Here is a 10961-nt window from a genome sequence, read left to right on the forward strand (position 1 = left end):
AAACTCAAGAGAAGAAGATAATGGATTGATTCAAAAGAAAAAGGAAATGGAAAGCACATAAACCATAGAAAACCAAGAATAATTAAAGGAAGAAGAAAACATAAAATGGAAAGGAAAGAAATGGTAAAAATGTGAGAAGCACGCCACTACAAGGCTAGGCTAGAAGCCATGGCAACCTTGAAGATGAGTGGATGTGTGCCGCCACTTGCTATGCAAGATAAGGCTTAAAAGTTTCACTCCCAAGGGAGGAAACTCTCACAAATGGTTGAGACACAAGAGTGTTTTTACTTCAAAATGTTCAACCATTTTACATGTCTAGGAGCACCCCTTATATAGAAGAGTTTAGGGGCCTCTAAGCAAATAAAAGATACCTAAGGATGTCTCTACAAAAACCTAACCCTAGCTTCTAGAAACTAGGTCAAATAAGGTTACAAAAATGAGAGACAAAAGAGCTAACTATGGTGTGTGCAAGGCTAATTTCGTTCTAGCACAAAAGGAGACAAAGAATGTGTCTCATATGTCTCCAAAATTGGCCATAGTGTGCTAAAAACAAAGGAGACCAAAGGTACATAGGTACACTTGCTTTATGCCTTTTTTTTATGCTTTATGCCTTTGCTTTACTCTCTCCTCCACATCATTTATGCTCCTCAATCACCATGCGCCACCTAGCATTGCTTTCTTACTCCTAATTAACCTACAAAGCAAATAAACATAGATTAGCATGTTGGCTTAAGTCAAGTCAACTATAGTCAACAAGTCAAACCTAGTCAAAGGTCAACAAGTCAACTAAAGTTGATTCAACTAAGTCAACTTATGGAATCAAAAATAGCAAACACAAATGAAAGGGATGAAGGATTAGTGAACTTCCTTTCTAAACATGCTTAGTCTTCTTAAGCATGTGCCTCCATCCTTGGTTGTGGTCAATACTTCATCATCCTCCCCTCCTTGGAGAGAATTTGACCACAAATTCTTTAAGCCTTTGTAGATGGAGCTTGACTTGATTTGGGGGAGGTTTTGCGCCTCCCTTTTATGAGCTCTTGTTCCATCTTTTCTAAGGGTACTACCCCTAGCTTTGGTTAGGCCATCCCTCTTTTCTAGACCACTCTTCTTTTCATGCTTGTGCATTGGGTCTTCCTTTTGAGCCTTGCAAGAGAAGGAAGAATGGTGATGTTCATCTTGCTTTGGAAATCTTTTTTTAGAGGCAAGTAACACTTTGGAGGTAACTTGCTCTTTTTCTTTTTCATCTTTTCTCTTATCTTTCACTTTATTTTGGTCCTCATTTGCTTGATTGGGTGAGAGAGGTAGGAGTGTGAACTTCTTGCCTTGGAAGGAGAAAGCATAGGTGTTAGCATGGCCATCATAAAAGACTTTTCTATCAAATTGCCATGGCCTACCTAACAAAATATGAGTTTCTTCCATAGGCACAACATCACATAACACCTCATCTTTAAAATTTCCAATTGAAAAGTTAATGAGGACTTGTTGAGTTACTTTAATGTCTTCTTTCTTAAGCCATGATAGCTTGTAGGGCTTGGCATGAGGGATAGTTTTCAAGCCAAGCTTGTCCACAACCCTTGTGCTAGCCACATTTACACAACTTACATTATCTATGAGGAGGGGACATAGTTTATCTTTGATATGACACCTTGAATGAAAAAGGTTTTGTCTTTGAGAAGGGTCAAGTTCCTTCGAAACTTGTCTTAGTTGGTGCCTTATCATTAACAATCCACCTTCAAGGGGTTTAATCCTTTCACTTGAAGAAGAAGTGTGGGAAGAAGTACTTTTGGGGGAAGGGGGAGAAGAATTTTCACTCTCTACTTCTTTTCTAAGGTTTAAGGCCATGGTTCTTTTGGTGGGACAATTTGAAGCTATGTGCCCATATCCCAAACACTTAAAACATTTTATAGAACTTGTCCTTGTACCTTGAGAAGAATTAGGAGTTTCATTAGAAGGCCTAGACGAATTAGTCCTAGTAGGAGGGTCTTGGGAACTCTTAAGTGGTGATTTATCATGTTTTCTTTCTTTATCTTTCCAAGTACTAGAATAGTAGTCATTGTATGAACCACTCCTCTTGGCCTCTTTTTTCTTTTGCAATTGAGTTTCAACTTTGATGGCCAAATGTAAAACTTTGTCAAGAGAGGAGTACTCATATAACTCTACTAAATCTTGTATGTCCCTCCTTAACCCACTCACAAATCTAGCTACCTTTTCCTCATCACTTTCAAATTGGAGTCCTACTTTTAGAAGCATGGACTCCATTAACTTGTAATATTCATCCACACACATGGACCCTTGTTGAAGCCTTTGGAGCTTCAAAAGAGTCTCCCTCCTATAGTAGGAAGGAACAAATCTAGCGCGCATCAAATTTTTAATGTCCATCCAAGAGGCCGCGGGTGGCTCTTGGTTAATATTGTCCATACATAATTGATGCCACCATGTCATGGCCTAATCTTCAAATTCTAAAACTACTAAATCTACTTGTTCTTGATTACTAACTAAATGAATATTGAAGATTTGGTCCACTTTTTGCTCCCACTCTATGTAGAGGTTTGGATCATTCTCCCCCTTGAACTTTGGAATCTTGATTGGTGGAGGTTGTCTTTGTGGGAGTTGATTGCGCCTTCCACCACCATCATAGCCGTGTCTTCTTCTTCTTCCACCATGGCTAGAGTCCTCGGAAGAGGACCTCCTCCTTCTCCTCTCATCTTCCCTAAGCTCAAGTCTTTGGATGTGCTCTTGTAGGAAGATCTCACTTTGCCTCCTATCCGCCCTCAATTGGTCAAAAGTTTCTCTCCTACTCACTTCCATCTCACGTAAGATGTTGGCAAGGGTTATTTGTCCACTTTCTTGGGCCATAGGAGTCACCATGGGAGGGGAATAAGGTGAGGTCGACTCCTCCTCTTCTTCTACCTCCAAGATTGGATCCATATTCATGTTCCTACACCAAAAACTCACCAAAAACCGAGACAAGGAAGAGGTTAGCTAACAAATAATTCCAAACCCGAGACCAAGTGTGGTCTTCTCAAGCACCCAAGTGTTTTTGATCACACTCCCAAAGCACACAAGCAAGGCTAGCACTCAAAAACCTTCCAAACAAGTGAAAACACCTTTAAAGAGATGAAAACCTTTTCAAAGCTCAAACAAGTGGCTCGGCCACAACACTCTAGGAAGACAAGGAAAAGAAAACTACTAAGACAAAACAAAGATTACCTAAAGACAAGCAAGCAAAGCTAAAAAAAACAAGAAAGTTTAACTTCTAAGGAAACTTGTTTTTAAAGACAAAACTTGAACAAGACTAAAACAATTAAAAGCACTTTTAAGGACTCTATGGAAAGCATTTGAACAAGCCAAGATTATACCTCAAATTATGCATACACCATGAAAGATCATAACCAAGTCAAAGCATGGAACTAATTTGCCAATATCACCCAAAATCCAAGTATAAATTTTGGTAGCATAACATCTAGTAAAAATGGCCAAATGGATTCACCAAGCATTGTAAAAGCTCTCGGCCAAACTGTTTTTGGTCTTGAAAATACTTTTTCTTTTCAAAACTAGGTACTTCAAATGATGAGAAGGATGTTTTAGGGTGTCTTGAACACTTAGTTCCTTAAAATTAGGTCAAAATCAATTTCAAGGAGCATACAACAACACAAGGCATAGATCTCATGCAATAGTTCAAAAACTTAGAAACAAGAACAAGAAAACTCAAAGAAGCATATGACAAGAGACTCAAGCAAAAGTTAGACACATTTAGAGACTCAACATGACATACACAAAGACACAAACATGTAGCTATCATGCATTTAAACTCATGGATTTGAGGCTCAAAGAGTAAGTATCAAAAGACATGTTATCCAACCACATTTAGGAGCAAAAGAGTCACAAAACCGAAGCCAAAATTGCCACAACATAACCTGAAAACGTTGTTTTTCGTATTCTCGGCAGCTCTGACCTTTGCTCACTCATTTGATCATAACTCTCTCCACAGAACTCCAAATGCGTTAATTCTTTTTTTGTTGGAAACTAGACTCACAGAGCTTTCTTTTGATATAAAGAACGTTACTTTTGGACCACTGAGCTAGCTGCAGTATTTTTTTCAAAAACGCACACGTTGCTGCCACCACTGTTTTTTATGTGGACCACTCAAGATAGCTACACAAGACAAGGTTAGAACATGAAAACACCATATTCAAGGACAACCAAAGCTCTAGATACCAAATGATGAAGGATTATCTTGTTCCTTTTTAAGAATATTGAATATGGTGTGAGTTGATTAAGAAAGCTAAGTGAAATCCCCACTGGACATTAAGATAGCAAGCTATCTAGATGTGAAGGTTCCTTTCACAAAACTCAAGAGAAGAAGATAATGGATTGATTCAAAAGAAAAAAGAAATGGAAAGCACATAAACCATAGAAAACCAAGAACAATTAAAGGAAGAAGAAAACATAAAATGGAAAGGAAAGAAATGGTAAAAATGTGAGAAGCACGCCACTACAAGGCTAGGCTAGAAGCCATGGCAACCTTGAAGATGAGTGGATGTGTGCCGCCACTTGCTATGCAAGATAAGGCTTAAAAGTTTCACTCCCAAGGGAGGAAACTCTCACAAATGGTTGAGACACAAGAGTGTTTTTACTTCAAAATGTTCAACCATTTTACATGTCTAGGAGCACCCCTTATATAGAAGAGTTTAGGGGCCTCTAAGCAAATAAAAGATACCTAAGGATGTCTCTACAAAAACCTAACCCTAGCTTCTAGAAACTAGGTCAAATAAGGTTACAAAAATGAGAGACAAAAGAGCTAACTATGGTGTGTGCAAGGCTAATTTCGTTCTAGCACAAAAGGAGACAAAGAATGTGTCTCATATGTCTCCAAAATTGGCCATAGTGTGCTAAAAACAAAGGAGACCAAAGGTACATAGGTACACTTGCTTTATGCCTTTTTTTTTATGCTTTATGCCTTTGCTTTACTCTCTCCTCCACATCATTTATGCTCCCCAATCACCATGCGCCACCTAGCATTGCTTTCTTACTCCTAATTAACCTACAAAGCAAATAAACATAGATTAGCATGTTGGCTTAAGTCAAGTCAACTATAGTCAACAAGTCAAACCTAGTCAAAGGTCAACAAGTCAACTAAAGTTGATTCAACTAAGTCAACTTATGGAATCAAAAATAGCAAACACAAATGAAAGGGATGAAGGATTAGTGAACTTCCTTTCTAAACATGCTTAGTCTTCTTAAGCATGTGCCTCCATCCTTGGTTGTGGTCAATACTTCATCATTAGGGCACCCATTTTTGCAACAGATCCATAGGGGTTTTGCTTCAAAAGTATGGGGTCATGCACAAACTTTCTACACCATATCACCCCCAAACTAATGGGCAAGCCGAGATCTCAAACAGAGAAATCAAGAGGATCTAGGAGAAGATTGTGCAGCCCAACAGGAAGGATTGGAGCAATAGACTTGAGGACGCTCTATGAGCTCACAGGACTGCTTACAAGGCACCTATAGGGATGTATCCTTATCGGGTTGTCTTTGGTAAGCCATGCCACATTCCAGTGGAGATAGAGCACCGAGCCTACTAGGCTGTCAAGTCATGCAACTTCTCTCTTGATCAAGCTGGAGAGGAAAGGAAGCTGCAGTTGAATGAGTTAGACAAGATACGTCTGGAAGCATATCAGAACTCTATGTTCTACAAGGAGAAGACCAAGAGATTCCATGATAGCTCCATAGCTAGAAAGGAGTTTGTTGTTGGTCAACAAGTTTTACGGTATAACTCCATACTTGGACTCATGGGGGGTAAGTTGCGATCAAAGTGGATTGGTCCTTTTGTTGTCACTAATGTTTATCCTTATGGTGCAGTTGAAATCAAAAGCCAGTCCACCGATAAGAGCTTCAAAGTGAATGGGCATCGTCTGAAGCCATTCCTTAGCAATCCTGCCTTGGTGGATACTGTTGTGGAGGAGACTTCCCTGCTTGACCCCACTGATGTTTCACCATGATTCAGGGAGTTTTCTTTCCCCTTCCTTACTTTTATTACACTTGTCTAGGTCTGTTTGTCTGTTGTTGTTTTCTTTTGTTTGTTTCCTTTTTGTTAAATTGTGTTAATTAGTGTAATGTTTTTGTTCTCTGTTTGGGACACTCACTTCACTGTTGGAGGATGAGTTGTTGGTTATTCTGTGAACTGATATCCTTACTTTCTCTTTGCATGTCAAGTTGCTTTTGGAGTTGTTTTACCCTATGTGAGAATTTGAGCCACTCTCTGTTCTTTGTTGTGTGATATTGCCTCTTGAATGCTTGCATAGTGGCCTTGGCTTGACTCTTTTTGATGCTTTTCTGATTCACATGCATGTTGGGATATGATTTAGGCAATTTTGTTCTGTGAGACTACAGCCAAATGAGCCTACCTTGAATTGTTTCCGTTGATACCCCTTTTTGAGCCTGCATACCCTTTCATTGTTCTACAGCTCATTACAAGCCCTTAGCTTGAAAAACCATGATTATTCCTACCTTAGGAAATTTTGGAGCTTTGGAATTGTTTTGGGAATGGGTGCTCAATTAAGTGTGGTCGCGGACAACAAGTGTGGTTGTCCGCGCACTTGTTATTGGTTATTGGGATTGCTCATTTGTATACCCAAAGTGGGATTTCAAAATTGTTGTTTCTTTGCATGTTCTTTGTATAGAAAAAACAAAAAAAAAAGAGAGAAAACAAAAAGAAAAGAAAAGAAAACAAAGAAAAGAAATAAAAGGAGTTTGGATTTGAGCATTGTGTGAGAACCGAAGTTGGAAGTGTTGGTGTTTGGGATTACTTTCATGCTTGATTGAGACTTATTCCCCATTGCTCCTCTATTTCCTTGGTTGCTTAGCTACTTATCCATATGTTCCACACCTTGTCCTCAGCCCCATTACAACCTTGAAAAGTCCTTCTGATCTTGACCTGCATGTGTTTTTGGTTTGGTTGTTGGTTTAGAAGCTTGCCAAGTATGTTTGATGTTTGTTTTTCAGGGGTGCGTTAAGAGTAAACAGTAGCCTAGAGATTTGAGTGATACAGTGCATATTTTGTGAGGTTATGTTGCTTTCAATTCTCTCTTTGAGCTGAACTAAGTACTTGACATGTTTTGAACTGTTTGGATGATGTTCATGGATAACCTTGCAGCTTTGAATCCTTCTGTGTTGTATGTGTTTCCTTTTGTCTTTGTTGAGTCTGTTTATCTTGTGTCTCTTTTGTCTCTTTTGTCTCTCTTGTTATGTTGTGATGTCCTTGCTTTGCTTTACTATTTAATTTTGCCCAGGAGTGCAAAAGGGTAAGTGTGGTCGATTTTGATGAGTCATTATTTTCCTTCATTCCACTAGCCCTTGTGTACCCATTTGACAGTTGTTTAATGCTTAATTGTTCATCTTTAGAATGTTTTTCATCTGTTGGGCTTTATTGGGCCACTATTCCGAATTTGGACTAATTTCACATTATTTGGCCTAATTTTTGTTTTTAATTATTTTTAGGTATTTGGGTGAAGCAATTTTGGAGCTTGGAACATCAATATTCAGTTGAAGAGAGTCGCCACATCATTGCCACATCATTTCCACGTCATCCGAGTGAATGGGCCAACATTAGAGGCCCAAGAGTGGCATTTTTGTAATTCTGAGTGACAGAGTGGCAGTTTTGTAAATATGAGTGGCAGGGGTGAAGTGACCACGAAATTAGGTCTGCATGTAATGAAGCAGCTGCTCCTTCTTCTTCCACACTCTCTCAAACCTCCATTTTTGGTTTTTTAAGCTTTAGAAGGTGACTCATGGTGGCAGAAGCTATTTTTTCACGTTTTCCATTCATTTTTCACGTTTTATGAGTCTTGGACAGCACATGAACTTGTATTAACGTTTTCTACCATTTGGGTAACATTTATATTGAAGCATTCTCATTTTTGGTTGTTGTTTTCGTTGTTGCCCATTTCTTTCCTTGCTCATTTTTGATTCCTGCACAAATTTAGGTTTTCTGCCTCAATTTGCACTCATTTGGATGGTTGAATCAAAATTTATGTTTAAGCCTTATTCGGATTCCGTGAGGAACTAAGTTTATGTGTTGATTCTTTGCAAATAATGGATTGAAACCTTGAGATTAGTGTTTTGTTTGGTGGAGTTATGTTAATCTCTGAATTTTGCATTTGTGTTTGGGTTTAAATGAAGAAACCATTCTGTTTTTGCTTAAATTGCAGAGTGGAATCATTGTGTGTTCATGCTTAGTGAACTATAGCAGATTCATGGATGTGTGCTTTTCTTAATTGCACTTGAGTCCGAGTTAATTTGCGCTTAGTAGTTAATTCGGGTTCCATGAGAGTTAATATAACCATTTTGAGTTGTAATCCGTGATTGGTGGATGTTCATTTGAAGCAAAGAATCAACGTTGTTTTTACATTGAATTTAGACATCTGCATTTAAGTTTTTAATTGTGTGTTGCATTCGTAAATTTGCCAAACCCCCCTGTGTTGTATTGTTGTGTTCATCTGGAAATTGAAGCTTTGAATGAAAATATTGGTCGTTGGAAGACGACTTGGTTCACTTTCATATACTGTATTTATTCTATTTTAATTTGGTGGGGTACGGCCTCTATCAGTTACAAAGGTCCAAGAGATAGAGAATTAAAGATAGATTGAGGGATGCCATTAATTGAAGCTCCCAAATCAAGCATGGAATTTTCAAACTTATTATTACCTATGATGGCTTGGATCTTTACATTTCTCAGGAAATTGAGGGACAAATTTATCTATCAATGTAGATATATTTCTGCCCATGCTTATCCTCTCGTTGCCCTTAAGCTTCCTTATATGTGTGCAAAAGTCTTTGAGAAACTTGACATACCGTGGAAATTGTTTGATTGCATCATGGAGAGGTATGTTCACCTCTACTTTCTTGAAAGTATCTAAGATCTCCTTATCAACCTCTTCCATCTTTTTGCTTGGGATGACTTTTGCTGGGAATGGAATAGGGATAGAAGGTTGTTGGTTGTTATACACATTGAAGGTGAAAGGCCCAACTCAATGTTCATCATGCTTCCTATTTGGTGTAGCGGGGTCAACTTCCTTCTCATATGTAGACTAAGGTGTGGGCTCAAGTGTTTGAATTGTCTCAAGTGTAAGAACTTCAAGCTGTTTCCCAAACTGCAAGGTGATGGCACTCACATTTTTAAGATTTTTCACATTATATGAAGCAAACTTAGAAAAATTTTAAGCCTATGTCGGATTTAGCTGGGTGGCAATCTATCCCATCTGATTTGTCAACATTTGAATGAAGGCCCTAGTCTCTTCCTAAAATTGCATGATCTGAATGGTCATAAGTCTATCCAACTCCTCTAAGAAAGTGGAAGACTCGGGTGCAACAGCAAGGGCAAGAGTTGGGGCTAGTTGAGGTGCAACTATTTTTGGTGGTGTAATAGGAGCAACTTTTTGTTGTTATTGAGTAGGAGGTTGTGCATTTTGGACTTGGCGTTGCTACTGGTTGTTGCCCCACCTCAGGTTGGGTTGATTTCTCCAACTAGAGTTGTATCTATTGAGGTTGTTTCTACCTATTGTTGTTGAAAATGCTCACAACATATGCTTGAGGAGTGTTAAAAGAAGATTATGGTTGTTGTTGTTGTTGCATTGCTAGGTAAGCGTCTATGAAATGGTCATGAGAGGTGCAGATGCCACAAACTTTGGTCGGTGTAGCTTTCTTGTTTGTAGCAAGTTGGGTAACAAAAGTGGTGAAGACATCAATCTTACTCTCCAACTTCTTATTTCTTTCGGCTACATCTGCATCGTTAACCCCTTTAACAATAAGAGCATCATTTCTTACAAGAAACTACTAGAGTTGGAGGGCATATTCTCAATCAGATGCCTTTCCTCAACTGGGGTCATATCACCAACTGCATCACCACTTGTAGTGTCAATGATGCTTCTCTCCATATTGTGCAAGCCTTCATAAAAGTACTAGAGAAGAAAATGCTCAGAAATTTAGTGATGGGGGCAACTCACGCATAATCTCTTGAATCTCTCACAATATTCATATAAACTCTCCCTAGATTTTTGCTTGATGCTTGAAATATCTTTCCTTATGGCAGTTGTCCTGGAGGTAGGGAAGAATTTCTCTAGGAACATCCTTTTCAAATTATCCTAGCTTGTGATGGACTTGGGTGTAATGTAATACAACCAATCTTTTGATTTATCCTCAAGAGAATGAGGAAAAGCATTTAGGTAGACATGATCTTCTTGGACATCATTGGGCTTTATGGTGGAACAATATGATGAATGCATATTTTTACTCTCATTTGGTCTTTAATAATGGAATTTGAATTGATTTTTATGCTTAAAGGACTAATTTAATTGGAATTTCGTATATTTAGGCTTATTGAGTTTGTGCACTAAAAATAGCTTAAAAATTGATTTTTAGTTGTATAATAAAAATTCTAACCTTTGTTGATGCAGCTGAAGTTAAATTTGGTTCTTTAAAAGTGTGAAATTCAATTGTTTCAAGTTGCAAAATAAGGCCAAAATCAGCAAATTTTGAAAAGAAATAAATCAGGAGCTAAATGCACCCCCATTTTCTATTTTATACACTCTTTTTTTTTAGATGGGCCACCTAAAAATCTATTTCTAACCTCTGCCTGTGTCTATTTTCACCCATTCATACAACTTTAACCCAACTTAACTAGATCATACAATATGACAATCCTCACTTTAAAAAAATGCCCAACAAGATGCTCCCATGTGTCCATGATCCTTGCACACATCTAAGACCCACGAAATTTAAATAATTAAATGAATAATTATTTAATAAATACGGGTAGTGGAAGCCTTTATGGCAATTTATGCTAATTGTCATGATGTGAAAAAGTACTAGCTCAAATGGTTGAGAGTACTTGATTGTGTGAGAGGACTTGGATTCAAGTTTTATGTATGACAATTGTGGGTTATTCAATTTTATTATTA

At 38.1% G+C, this 10961-nt stretch overlaps 1 non-coding gene across 1 annotated transcript; it reads left to right on the plus strand.

Annotated features, from left to right (window-relative positions):
• The first annotated feature begins 9984 nt into the window (after positions 1-9984).
• LOC114174769 (small nucleolar RNA R71) lies at positions 9985-10091 on the plus strand. The gene has a single exon (XR_003602731.1). It is a non-coding gene; the product is annotated as a small nucleolar RNA R71 (small nucleolar RNA).
• Positions 10092-10961: the final 870 nt, after the last annotated feature.

This window comes from Vigna unguiculata, chromosome 2 (genome assembly GCF_037176805.1).
Source record: "Vigna unguiculata cultivar grain cowpea cultivar isolate G323 ecotype 2 chromosome 2, ASM3717680v1, whole genome shotgun sequence".
NCBI lineage: Eukaryota > Viridiplantae > Streptophyta > Magnoliopsida > Fabales > Fabaceae > Vigna > Vigna unguiculata.